Here is a 14,785-nt window from a genome sequence, read left to right as displayed (position 1 = left end):
TATTTATTTATTTTTAAAATGGAGCATCTACTCTGAGCCAGAACCTGGGCTAAGCAAGATGGGGATTAAAATACATGGAATACTGGGAGCATCCTTTAAAGGGCGTCACAGACACATACGCACGTGAATTAAACTGAAATAAGGTGAATGTCAGGATAGTGAAATAAATAGCATCCAGAGGGCACAGAAGAGAGGGTGGCTAGTTGGTCAGAACGTCCGAATTTGGGTGGAGATGTCGTTTAGAAAGTAGCCATTGCGTCACTTCTGCTAAAGTCACCCCTGACAAGTAGGATTCTCAGTGAATATGAATTGATTCTGAGTCTGACCCAGATTCCTGCTCAGTCCTCAGCACACGAAATGGAGGATGAGTCTGCACGAGCTGCTCAGTTCACACGTCGGGTTCACCGTATGGGGAAGTGACGGGCAGCGCTCTTTGCCAGCCGAGAGGCGCTCATGAGTGTTTGCAAAAAAAGAGAAGCAACTTCAAACTCAGAATTATTAATAATTTGGGCTTGACTAATTTAGATTTAGACTAATGCTCTTTTAATTGTCTGGGACAAAAGTGGACAACTGTGACATATTGGGAACAGGGTAGGAATGGAGCTAACTGAAATCTGACATCCTGTGTCTGCTAGCCATGTGGCCTTGGCATATTGTACTCCCCAAGCCTCAGTTTTATTATCTATAAAATGGGTGTAATAACACCTCTTTTATAGGGATATTCTGAAAATTAATATGTGGACGGATGCCTGGCATACTGTAAGTTTTCAACAACTTCTATTTTTGAAGTCTCATGTTGCCATGGTGGTTTAAAAATCAGGTTTATGTTGAATGAAACTTGGCGTTTCCATTCATCTTGCTCCTTCTCTGTGAGGTCAGTTGTGCGGGTGCTGCAAAAACATGTCTTCAGTGAAGAAACTCAGGCATCCACATGTCTTGTCCCCTAATCAAGAGTATTTATTCTACAATAAATGTTATGGGGATGTAGTGAACAGCATGGTGACTATAGTTAATAACACCGTCTTGCGTATTTGAAAGTTGCTAAGAGAGTAGATCTGAACCTTTCACATCACAAGGGAAAAAATTTTGTAACTATGTAGACTTATCATGGCGATCATTTCTCAATATATGCAAATAACAAATCATTATGTTATACACAAGAAACTAATGTAATGTTAGATGTCAATTATATCTCAATAAAAAAAGTATATTTCTTCCTCCAGTTGTCCTAATCCAATGCCAGTCATGAGAGCTTGTAAATGAGTCAAGAATGTATAATTTTCTCTAATTCCAGTTAAACCCATGAGATTAGAAACCTCCATGTCCCCGAGTGATGTGTGAATGTCACTTTAAACCAGGGTCTGCAAGATGGTAAACCCTGGCTAAAATCTGTCCTAAAAATATTTAGGACAAGACGCTGCATTGTTTATTTTAATCTAATTTAAATTTGCACGACCTTGTGTGGGGGAAAGTGCACTCTTCACTTTGTCTTCCGCTCCTCCTGAGGCATCCAGAGCCTGTCCATGCGGGCTTGAGAGGGAAGACAAGTCTCCAAACCACTCTCCTTGCCCCACGTCTCTCTCCCTGGAGTGCCCCTCCCCCCTGGAAGTGACGAGAGTCAGTATTTCCTGGCTGTAGTCTTCTCTCTCCACGTCCTTCGGAAGTTTTGTATCCTCCACAGCCCCATCTCCCGCTCCACACTCATGCCTGGCTCTTCTAGGCCTCAGCCACACTAAACCAGTTTCCATTCCCACGTCCGCCATCAACATTCATAACTGTAAATAGTCTCTCCTCTGTTTGCAAAGCCCTTCTCAGACGTCTCCAATGAACAAACCTCCCTGAAGATACAATCATAAGCATTTCAAAGTGCTTCCTGATTGGCGGACCAAGAAGCCAATGGCTCTGTCTTCTGAGTTCTCAGAAGAGACTTCGTTTTTTTTATGACGGCCATTTTTACTTTTCATCCTCTCAATATTATGTGTTTGTTGAGAGGAGATATCTCTGTGGCATCTTGTAGCCAGGGCCTGGACCCATGGTACTAAGTGCCCACTGGCTCCCCTTTTTCCCTTCTTTCCCCCCAACAGAGCCCAATTTTTTCTCATGGTGTGTACAGGCTCAGTTGCCAGAGTGGCCACCTAGAGTTCTGGCTAAAGGAAATTTTTCTCACATAAAAAGACAAGGAGAAAGCCCTTTGCCTTTCAGTCTGGAATGGGGGTACACTGCCTGGCCATGCGGCCCTCAGCCTGCAGGTGCAGAAGTCACATCCAAGGACAATAGTGCAGGAAGGTGAAAATGGGAGTCCCTGCTCAGACCCTTGAGCAGTTACACTAGGCTTGGACTCTGACCTCTGAAAGTTATTATTTGATAGAATATTCTGCTGTATCCCGAAACAGTGGTAGTTGAGATTTCAGTTATTTGTGGTCAAATATTTTTCCAACTGACACAATTTATTCGATCACTTGTTCAACAGGTATTTCTTACGCACCTGTGATTCTTGGGGTAGCAAACAAGACCAAGTGCCTACGCTCATGGAGTTGACATTCCAGTGGGGCAGACAGACAACAAACCAAGACGTGAGTCCATGTAGAACAATAAAAGTCAATGTCAAGTACGTATACATCCTATGGTGAAGAATAAGCAGCGTAAGGCAATGCAGAGTGACATGAGATGGAGGGTGCATTCACCTGGGGCAGGCTGGGCAGCACAAGAGTGACACTCTGAGGAGGGGACACTGGGGACACAGAAGAGGCTCTGGCTATCTTCAGGAAAGGCAAGTACACGTGGCTTAAGGCAGGAATCTGTTCTGCGGAGAGTGGGAAGGCCAGAGAGCAAAGTGTGAGAGGCAGAGTGGTAGGAGGTAATGTCAGGAGGAAAGACCAGGACAGGTGAGGCAACGGTGCAGAGGATGGATCGACGGGGTGATGGGCGGTGGGTTAATGATTTGATTTACTTTTTCCAATGACTGTTCTGCTGTGTGGAGAACCCACTGTGAAGGGAGGCAAGACTGAAAGCAGGAGGTGAGTCTGGAGGCTGTTCTACTTGTCAGCAAGAGATGATGTGATGGTGGAAAGTAGTACCACTAGGGCTGTGTTTTGGAGGGAGAGTCCATAAGATTTACAAATTCGTGGTTCAAGAAAAAGAGAGACATCATCGATGACTTCCAGATTTTGGCTTGACCCCTTGAATGAATGTTGGTGACATTTTCTAAGATGAGAAAGAAATGAAGAAATCACAAGTTGTCTCGGACACGTTAAATTTGAGATACCAACTAGATATTCAAATAAAGATGTCAGGTAGCAAATTAGAAACCAGGGCCAGTTTCAGGTCTGGAGATGGAATTTTGGGTTCGTCAGCCCATAAAGACACGAGACTGGATGAGGTCACCTAAGGAGTTTGTATAATTAGAGAAGAGAAAGATGCAGTGAGACCTAGATACACTCACCTTCAGACGTCTACGAGAGAAGCAGCAGCCGATAAAGGAAACTAGAAAGGAAACGTCAGTGAGGTAAAAAGAAACAAGTAAGTACAGTGTCCTGAAAGACAAATGCAGGAAGTGCTTTAGGGATAAAACACTAAATCCCTTTGTCAGACAGAATAGACAAGGATGGAGAATTGATCACTGACTCCTTGACACGAACGAGTACTTTCCATGGAGGGATGGGGGCCAACGCCCAGCAGGAATTGGTTCAGATGGACATGAAGGCAAGGAAGTGTGGACGACGTCCTCAAGGAACTATGCCATCAAGCAGAGAGGAGAAATAAAGCTGTGCTCAAAGGGATATGTAGGGTCTCAGTGTTTTTCTTGTTAATTAAAAGTATTAAAATGTTTCCTACTGACGTGAATGACCCCGTAGAAAAAGTGACGATGACGCAGAAGAGAGGCCAGGATGTCAGGAGCAACGTCCTTGAATCAGCGGAGGAGGCTCTGTGCGTTCATTACAGAAGGAGACTACATATGTGTGGATGCAAGTCGAGTCAGGCATTGTGGACGTAGCATCGCACATACTGCACAGCCATGGCTGGGCGGGTGGGCGGGTGGATGGATGATGAATGGGTAGGTGGAGGGAGGACAGAGGAAGGGAGAGGGAAACTCTGCTATGTTTTCTAACTCTCAAAAAAAAAATGGTGCGTCTTATAATTTGTCTGAGGCAAATGATTTCAGCAAGTTATGAGCCCTCAAATCATCTAACCACGTTCTTAAACAAAGAAGTTTTGAAAGGAGACTGTTCTAACTTCCATCGTTTAACAGATTTCTAAAATAGACACATGTTCTCTTTTTCCTGAGGTCTCAGCTTCATCTCTTCTGACAGTGGGTAGAAAGACACATAGGTGTGAAGGAGAGGAAGGGCCACTGGAGGGGAATTATAAACAAAATGAAACTTGAGAACAAAAGAAAAGAAAAATGTGTTGCGACTTCAGGGCTAGGTGATTTTTTTATTGTTATTCTCAGCAGAATATTGTATAATTAGATATAGTGCCAAAACACTTCCCAAATAGAGATTTGGAGAAATTATAGAGCTGATGAAATTAGCATTTTTATGATTATTTCCAAGAGTGAGAAAAACTGTGTTGTACGGTTTGGGGGAATAAATTAAAATGTGTTTATTGAGTTTTAAGGAGGCTTCTGCTTCAAAGTAACTTGGAATTCATGGACAAGTTGAGAAATATAAAGTTTTGTGCAGGAAAATTCCTTTCAATTCATCAATAGCAATAGGAAACTGAAGGGCATTTCCCTAACTTTTCATGAAGTTTTGGAGGAAAACAATCCAGATCAACTTAGCACGATGCACTTGCAACAACAGGTTGACAATAGTGAGATTCTAGTCACAGTTCCCAAATATAAATTCAAACCTCAACTCTACCCTTATTGATTGAGTGACCATTCATAACTCTTTGAACTTCCAGTTACTGATTTGCAAAATGCAATGAATATTCATTCACATCATAATTTTGAAGAAAGTTTAGAGTTAATCTATGCAAAGGACCGGCACACACAGTGATGTATTTTAAGAGGGACTCAAAAATTGCTTCATCATCTCTTATTTATCTTTTTTTAACTTCTTTTTTCCCTCCCTCTATAATCCCACGTCTTCTAGGGCATCAGACATGTTAATGTAAATAACGTGTTTAATCAGTCTCTTTCTCTAATAATCAATTTACTTTCCATGTACTTCCCACACAGCAACATACACACGCACACTCCCCAAAGCGCCCATGGCATTTTTCCTACTTTTTTAGATAATATTTTTGACAAAAGGAAAAACATTTTCCTTTGCTGTAACTATGCGACTTTAACCTCTGAGCACGTTCTACCCTGCCTGGTAACCTACTGGTGTTTTCATGCATTGCATTGAAATGATAAAATTCACTACTGTAAGCCCCACCTGCTCATATCCAATCAAAAGAAAGACCCTGATTTTGATGGCTGCTGACAGCTCTCCAGTCTCGCCCTGGCCGCTTTGCCCCACATCTGGGCACCTGATGGGAGCTTGTGCTTCTGCCCATCATCCCTTGGCAGATGGACATTTCAAACAATAGCAATGCCTGCCTGGGAGGGCACCCTCACCCTGGCTTCAGCCCCCACCCACGGGAAAATCCCCGAGTCCATCTCTCACCTTCTTGTTTTTATTTTGCCCTTGAACTTCTCCCTGGGGAAACCTTTTTTTGTTTACTATGTGAGCAGTACACTTTATTTCACATCCACTGATGCCGCCACATCACTCATCCCAGCACCCACAAAATCCCAGAAGGCTGCCCAGTGAACTGCGGGTGATGGAGGTACCCTCACACCCTGCCGGTTAAAGTCTGGTCCCCATGTTTCCAGGTGTTCCATGAATTGATTAACTAACCATCCGTTCTGCCTGCCACAGGGATTTTGCACATGCTGTTTCCTCTGTCTTCAATATTCCACTGCTCGAATTTTCCTCTGTCTTCAATATTCCACTATTCCTGCGACCCCAACTCTTCTTTCAAATCAACTTGACCCTCTGTCTTTAAGGAAAACTTGACTTCCCCCCGCCAGGTTAGATTCCTTTGTCAGAAATTCTCATAGACCTTTTTGCACTGAGATTACAATAAGTGGTAATTACATACGTATTAGTAGGAGTTTGATTATTTTCCTTCTCCCCTTGGATTACCAGCTCTAGATAGTGGGGGACACCTCTGATCTTGGGTTCCATCCATTACCTAGCATTGGACGTGGCACTTGGCACGTGGACAACTAAGCAAGTACTTTTTGCATCAGGCACTAGAATACATTAACGCCTCAGAGAGACATGGCCCCCATCTTCCGTGTGTGTGTGTGTGTGTGTGTGTACATACTGTGTTTACACACACACACACACACACACACACCAATCACAGTGAGTTTAGCGTTCCTCACTCTCTTGCACAGAGCTCAGGCACTTTCCTCAGATGAGCCCAGAGCCCAGGTTGGCCCTAGGAGTTTAGGACGGGAAGTAGCAGGGGATTTTTTTTTTTTTTTAACGAGTCTTTCAGAGGCAGATTGTTGACGTGTTTCCTCATTTAGCTGTTTTCAGGTTGTATGATTTGGGGCAAGTTGCTTCACCTTGGTGAGCACCAGTTGCTCTTCTATAAAACAGATTATAAAACTACATTACAGTGTTGTTGATGGACTTGAAATTATATGTGGAAAGCACTCTCCCGTGAAACCTATAAAGCACGTGTTTAATAAAGTCTGCCTGTTTTAATTAAGGTGTCCTTTGCTGGGTTAATTCGCACAGCAGCCCTGAACCATCGCTCAGGAGCAGGAATTAATAAGTAGACTCTAAGGGGTTGGATCGAATCAAAAGATTCACCTTTCACTTCAGCCTTCCTTTCATAATTATATTTTAGCTTACACACAAACATTTCTTAAAACCCTCTCTCCCTTTATAAACATAAAAGTGGATCTCTTTTAAAATGGCATTTGAAATGTAAATAAAGTCACACTTTCACACTATAACTCAGGTGAGTTTGCCCCTGTGATCTGCACGTCCCCTCTTCTACACTGACCCTCGTCCTACAGTGACACAGCCTTTTCACAATGATGGTCTCCACGTGCAAATCCGTGGGCAGAAGCAGAGACAGTGCTTAGCAGATTTCTAAGTGGGATGTGTTGCTGCCCAGATCTCTCAGATGCTATCACCCCACACTCAATTTCTCACCCTCCAGCCCATACAATTCCTGAACTACAAACCCTGTGGCCTTTCCCTGGTCCCATGTTCATTACCAGACCCCTGGAGGAGCAAACTGGCCTGCACCTTTTCCTCTTTCCTGAAGACCATAGGACCCGCCACACCATCTTCCTGCAATGGGCAGGTGGGTCTGTGAACTGACTTCGCTGCCTGGTGACTGTGGGCAGCCCCTGACTGAGCTAAGCTGCAGCTGAATATTCAAGTCCTGTGACAAGAGGACCCTGCATGTGAATTGGAAGCAAGAAGGTTCAGCAGCTGCGGTTCCACTGAGCAGTTGGTGTGGGACCAGGTGCCGAGGGGTATAAAAGGCTATGCACGGAGAGCAGGTACCGAGACCAGGCTGGACAGATGGTCACAGGTGCATATGCTTTATCAAATTTACTAGAGTTAGTTTTAGAAGTACCTTACTGTCAAAATAACAATAATAAAAGAGACACGATTTCTTTTGGTACTTTTCGATTCACATCATGAGGCCCCTTCAGTTTCTTTTCGGTACCCCTGAGCCACTGATGTATTCTTTGCTCCTCCAGTACCTAACAGTGTGTGATAATCATGTTTCCTAAGGACCTGTTCAACGAGAAGCTGACACTAGAAAATTCCACTATGAAGGATTTTATATAATTTTTCCTAGAAATAAAGAATAGAGTCAACTGCAAATAAAGTGACAATTCATGTTATCACCAGAAACCCAGATGGCTAAAGGAAAAGCTGGCGAAATTCGTCCTGAACCTTCTCTTCCTAAACCCTTTGTCTTTCATTGGCGTGCTTTTTTTCAGCCTGTTTTTATCACTTGTCCACCTACCATTCTGTAAGTATTTTTATGTTGCCCCTTCCATGCCTAAACTACTTCTGAAACATATCCTGGTGTGTGTCATTTCTCAGGAGAGTAAAGACATTTGATGGACATTTGACTTCAGGGAAACAGTGAGAAGGAATACAACAAGGATTTGCAGAGGGACGTGGAGGCAGCAAAGGACGTTTGGTTTCCTTGGAGGTGCACCCCCAAGAGTTACTGCTCACATACAATCAATCCTGGGAGAATATTTTTGTTGGATTAATTGTGTCCACTGACAGGATGTTTAAGTCCTAACCCCTGGCACCCATGAATTGACCTTAATTGGAAATAGGCACTTTGTAGGTGTAATTAGTTAAGGTGAGGTCAAACTGCGTTAGTGTGGGCTGGTTCCCTTGTAAGAAGAGAACACGACACACAGGCATAGGAAGAAGGTCATATGAAGATGGAGGCAGAGGTTGGAGTGACATCTTTACAAGCCAAGGAATGCCAGACTTGCCAGTCAACCACCAAAAGCTGGCAAGGACCAGGAAGTGTCCTCCCCTAAAGCCTTCAGAGAGAGCATGACCCTTCCAACCACGTGGTTTGAGACTTTTGGCCTCAAAAACTATATATAAATAAACTTGTATAGTTTTCAGCCACCCAGTCTCTGGTAATTTGTTATAGTAGCTCTAGGAAACTAATAGAAACATCAACTGTCAAATATAAAATATCACCTGAGTGCTCAAATCCAAGTTAACTGAGAAGAGCCCAGGCTGCCGTGTCATTACATGCTATCACAGTTGGTGTCACAAGGAAAAGAGCACCTGGTCACACAGAAAATTGCATTTTCATGCTATCAGCACCCCAACACTTTAAATCATTTTTTAGGAGAAATTCATTGTCATGCGGGGTGTCATGCGGGGTCTCAGCTCCTGCTCCCCGCACAAGAGTGCAGGGTATTGTGAGGTCAAACAGGAACACCCACGGAGCCATAGAAAGGGGAGACATACCACTATAGTCTCGCTGGTGGCTGGGTTGGAGACACAGGAAGCAGGAGCCACACGATCCGCAACCTGCCGTCCGCTTCTCTGCCAACCTACCCCACTTGCTAGCTGCAATCCGCCGTGCTAACTGCAATCTGCGCTTGCTAGCTGAGCCACGGCAGTTATATCGGTGTCCAGTGGTTAACCAGTAACAGCGGATGGCCATCTACTACCCGAGCCAGCACCTTTCCACGTGAGGCTGAGAGCCTGGAAACTGCTCTTTGGGACTCTGTTCCCACATTCATTCTCTCTTTAACTCGTTCATTTGACAAATATTTACTGAGAGTTATAGTTTATACCAATGCTGTTCAAAGCACTGAAGATAGATGAGTGAACAAAGGAGGAGAAATAGCCCTGCCCTCATGAAGTTTACACTCTAGTGGCAGTTGATGGAATGAATAGTCAAAAGCTCAAGTGCTTTGTCCAATTTCTTTTCTGTTCAATTATGATGTGGAGTTTTAACCAGATAATTTAACAAATTTTATGATGATTTATGGAAAGGATTGATCTAGCTGTGTAGAGTGGATAGGCATCCACTGATTCTGGGGAGAAAAGGAAGGGAAAACTGAAAAAAAAAATGGAAGTATATACCAGGGATGCCAAAAAAAAATGTATAAAAGTGGACACTTTGGTCAGCGTTGCTCAAGCAGTAGTTCACCGTAATCAGAAGTCTCTGGATGCTGATGGGAACCATTTTGAGCACCTCTTGTAATTGCAGAAGTCAAACATGACTTATATTCATCTTTTGTTATCGGTATATATTGAGTATTACAATTTTAATACAGTTTTCCTTTCTTAAAATTTGTATACATTTTTTTTTTTTTTTGCACACTTCGTATAGCACAAAAGAAGAGCGTTTAGGAAATGCCCTGTGAATGTTTTCTGTGGGTTTCCCCTGCTCTTGCCTTAAATGTTGAAAATCGTTGAATATGCTCTTTCTAACCAAACACCTGTCAAATTCCAATTGTACTTGATTTTATTTAGGAGCAAGAACTAAGACCCTTTTAATTAATTGCACATCTGTTCTCCTCAATTCTTCTGGTGCTTCTCCCTCCACTAGATAACCCCCAAATAGAACAGCCGTGGAGTCGGGGAATCTATTCGTCTGAAACCACGAGGATAACAAATATCTCACAAACACTTCCGTATTCAAATTTATTCACATGATCTTAACTAGTAATAATTCTAATTTATGTTGGAGTCAGCTATCTTGAAAAATATGCAAGGTGTTCAGCAAGTACCCAAATCTCTTCTAACAGTTTTCTTGTCATACATGAATCATGGAAACAGAAGAAGCAGCAAAGTCCCCCTTTACTGAACTACCGTATTCGTCATTCTCTTGCCCTTGGGTAACAACTCTGTCAAATGAATAGTGGGTCTTTTCTCCTGCCCCTCTTTCTCAGCCAACTAACCAAATACTGACAGGCGCTGTGTAAGGCCCCATATTTCTTCATTGTGTTCACCAAAGATTCTTTTGTTCACCAGTTTCCACAACTGTCCCTCTCCCTCACTCATCACAAAAATTAGCCACTCACTTTTAACCCTTTTACCTTCTAAATAGCTCTCAAATCCTTGCCTTTTTTCTGTCACTTTTCTCAAGTTTTTTAGGGCTTTCCTAAGTGATTTCCAAACCATCTTTATGATGCTAAACCCAGAAATCCTCCTAAAATGCAAATCTGGTCATGGTTTTGTTTGTTCATTGGTTTGTTTTCTTCAGACCTTTGAATGGCCGCCATGGTTCTCGGGGTAGGCCAACCTTCTAATGAACAGAGTCCTTTCTGACCTGACACCTGACCATGTTCCTGGCTTCATTTCTGTCACTTCTACACAGGCAGCTGCACTGTCACATACGTCCTGGGCTGACTCAGGTGGGTGTTGCCATGTGGCCCAGAGCGCGGGTGAGGACCGATGCACTCCTGCCCCCACCCCCTCACCGCCATGCTGGAAATGTTGGTAACTCACAGCTCTCAGCTCAGTCCCTCTCCTGCCGAAGACAGCCACCCAGCGTAAAGTACCAGCCTCCAGGGATTGGGGCAGTGAGCCCCACGGCCGCTCACTGTGGGCATAAGAGCCTGGCCCCTGTCCTAAGCAGGACAGCTCTGAAGGGCTGTCCCTTCTTTGGGGATTGGCTTGTATTATGACTGCATCATGGTCACAGGCTCCCTCGGACTAATTCTACTTCCTCACCACCACCAACTCCACCCCACCCCATAGATGGTCCCGGGGGAAATCTCCGAGAAATGTACTCCATGCACTGCTCCATTTCAAAGAGTTGTCTCCTAGGAAACCTAGTCATTTCTGATTGCTATATGATATTGTGCACTCTCTCACTTCTAGGTTTAGAGATGCTATTTCCCTGGAACGCCCTGCTCCCACTTATCCACATTTCCTTTAAGAGTCTTTCTGATTCCTTCCTTAGCCCCTAGGAAGAATTGATCGTATGTAGCTTGTACATAGCTGTAGGTAATCATTTGACATCTGCTTTTGGTCCATCCCTAGACTGCAGACTCCTTCAGCATATAAATTGTGGAAAATATCTCCTAAGTCTGTGGGAAGATTCAGGTAAACAATCCGTATACAGAACGCAGCACAGTGGAGCAGCCCCACAGCCAAGCCCCGCGTGGCAGCGTGGGCAAAGGTGGGGACAGAGAGCCGGGCCCTCCTTGGATCTCACTCTACACTAGATGCCGTGCTGGACGCTTCCCTATGTATTCTTTTCAGTTTTGCTTTTCAAGATGCAAAAGCTAAAGACAAATGTCTACAAGAAGATAAAGCTGTTGCATAAGGCACAGAGCCCGGGTGGTGGGGACAGGAGCAGATCCAGACTTCCCACCTGAGTTCTGTGCTTCAGTCTGAGACGTAAGAGATGTGATCTCATCCCCCGTGCCACAGAGATGGTGCACTTCTCCACAGTCAAGCTTTATGGACAGAACTCCCCAAACAGAGGGAAGGGCACATGGCCACGCATAGAAGAGGAGTTCACAGCTAAGAAGGCAGAGTGAGGCCCAGTGCCTTGTGAGATCCCTAGATGCTGTCAGTAGAAGGCGTGTGTGGGACTCCTTTTGCGCAAGTGGCTTTGATGGTGGTAAGCATTCAGGAGACAATGTCATCCTCGTCCATGGTTGCTCCGTGTTTTCTGTCCTCCTTAAGAGTGCACTGGTTGCAAGACCCTACATTTGGTTGGAAAGGCAAGCTTGTACTTAATAAAGGTCAGACAAGTCAAACCTTTACACTCCCTTTTGGTCATTTGGGCATCAGTGAAAACAATGAACAGACTTTCTAACAGTAAAATCCTTCAGAGCTGCATGGATTTATTCTGGGCCGAGTCATCTCTCAGTGAGCAGCACTGTGAGACCTGAAAACCAAAGGCTCCGGCTGGAGCACTGAGTTCTCACAGTGGCACTCACATTGAATTTGAGCGATTAAGGGCAAAGGCTGCCTCCCCTGGCTGTCACCAATGCCTTTCACAGTCCTTGGCACCTGGAGGGGGGTGAGCATGGGGTGACCGGATAACTTCCTAATCACTCTGGTTCTTGGTCCCTAAACAACAGGCCACTGGGGTTACAGACATCCCAAAGGGTAAGAGGTCGTGAATAGACTTTAGTACTGTTCTGTCCTTAAACTTGTTACATGTCTCATTTCTGTGATTCATAACAATCATTAGGAACACAAACGAGAGTCAAATTTTGGAGTGCTTGCTACTTACTATTTCTGGTTTGAGGTCACAATTGCTCCAGAAAAGCAGTTCACAAATACACACACTGACCGTTTCTCCTTCAGCCTCCCCCAGGACCCTCGCAGGCCTCTCCAAACACAAAGCTGCTAGTCAATGCCAGGCTGGCAGCCTGGGCAGTGGAAGCCACACTGACCACTCCCTCCAGATATTACAGAATGTCCCTGACTTATGACACTTTGGGAAAGTATTTTCCAACTTTACGATAGGGCAAAAGCGATATACAGTAAGTGGAACGCGGACTTGAAATTTTGAATTTGGGTCTTTTCCTGGGCTAGCGATGTGCGTCCAGTCCTCTCTTGTGATGCTGGCTGGCGGCAGCCAGACGCTCTCCCAGTCGAGCATGCACACACGAGGGTAAGCGTCCAGCGCGCTACTGTGTTGCCAGTGTTTCTTGGATATTGTCTTTTCATGTCTACAGCACGCCATCTGTGTCTCCTGCTTCTGGTGAGAAGAAGAGGAAGGTAACTACAGGTGCTCCTCCACTTACAACAGGGTGATGCCTCGAACGGCAAGTGTTCAGAGCCCGTTTCAGATAGTCTGGGCTAAACTATGATGCTCGGTCGGTGAGGTGTATTACATGCATTTTTGACTTACGGTGGGTTTATCTGGACGTAACCCGTGGTAAGTCAAGGATGAGCATCTATCTGTAGGTAGAGGCCATGTTGCCAGAGCCAGCGAGAAGCAGATAATAACCACGGCATTGAGCAGCCGCAGTGGCTTCTCTGCAAAAACATTGACGGTTATAAACAAGACAATGGCAATTATGGAATGTTGGTCACTTTTAATCACTCTTGTTTATGTGAAATAAACCCTGAAATAGTTTAGCTGTGACAGTTTCTGGCAGGCAGTGGGATATATGGCTTTGTAATAGCTATCTGGTTAATTAAAGTCATTTCTTCATCTTCTCTAAATAGCTTCCAGGGGTCACTACAGGGAGGGCTTAGGCCACTCCAGTTCTATTTTGATTTTACACAGCATTGTTCCAACTTACATTAGACCATTAGGATACTGCAGGCCAGCCATCTTCAGGGATGTTCAAAACCAGAGGGAGGAAAATGCACAGAGGACAAGGTAGTGTGGGAAATGAGATTAATGGTTTTAAATCCACATCCTAAGTAAATTATAAAAGACAAAACACATTGGAAACTAATTAAAGTTGACCCATTTCAAAGGGAGTCTTCTGTATAGCGGGAACATTATAGGCGTCCTTTGGTGCCATAGGATAACGAGATATTCAGGCAAATGGAACCTCAGAAGTTTATTGAGCACAGAACATCTCAGAGTTATGAGAAAGATGACATGTGATCAAAACGCCATATGTGTGGACGCCATATTCATTTTGATTGATGCAAATGGTGAAGAACCATTTATTTGTTAATCAAAAATAGAAATTTTAACATTAATGAGAATCAAATTGATTTGATTTATACAAATGAGGTATTAGCCCTCTTTTTAGCTGCTTGTTATTTTTGAGCAAATCAACAAGTTAAGTCATATTTACCATTCAAGTATTTAAATTTTACTCTACATTTGATGAGAATAGACTAAAGTTAGGACTCATCTAGTCATACACTAATTCCTCCAGACACATTTACTGACCACCCTCTAAATGCCAGGCTCTGACGCTGGGGGAAAGGGGGAACTCAGAATACAGAAGTAAACATTACAAACCGCTGCCCACAAGGCATTCACGAACTAGTCAGGAATTCCTTAATTTTACCATGTGTTGATTTTTTTCTCTGTATGGGACATAGACTGACAATTGGCCTGCAAGATAAAATAGACCAATGACACGGTGTCCCTTTAAAAGTTGAGGTAATTTGTTCTAGGAGCTGCTCTAATAAATCACCACCAAGTCTGCGAGACTTAGCACAATAGAGGTGTGTTTTCCTCACACAAAGGGTCCTGCAGGCCCCTCCTTTATCTCCCCCATCGTGCAGCTGTGCCATCTGAAAAACCTGGAACCCAAGGGCTCCCTGGTAGGAGAAAGGGGGCTAGAGGCCGTGCAGAATGCATTTAGGGGCTGGGCCTGGAG

The sequence above is a fragment of the Rhinolophus ferrumequinum genome, chromosome 13 (genome assembly GCF_004115265.2).
Source record: "Rhinolophus ferrumequinum isolate MPI-CBG mRhiFer1 chromosome 13, mRhiFer1_v1.p, whole genome shotgun sequence".
NCBI classification, from domain to species: Eukaryota; Metazoa; Chordata; class Mammalia; order Chiroptera; family Rhinolophidae; genus Rhinolophus; species Rhinolophus ferrumequinum.
Note: the sequence above shows the minus strand (reverse complement) of the source record.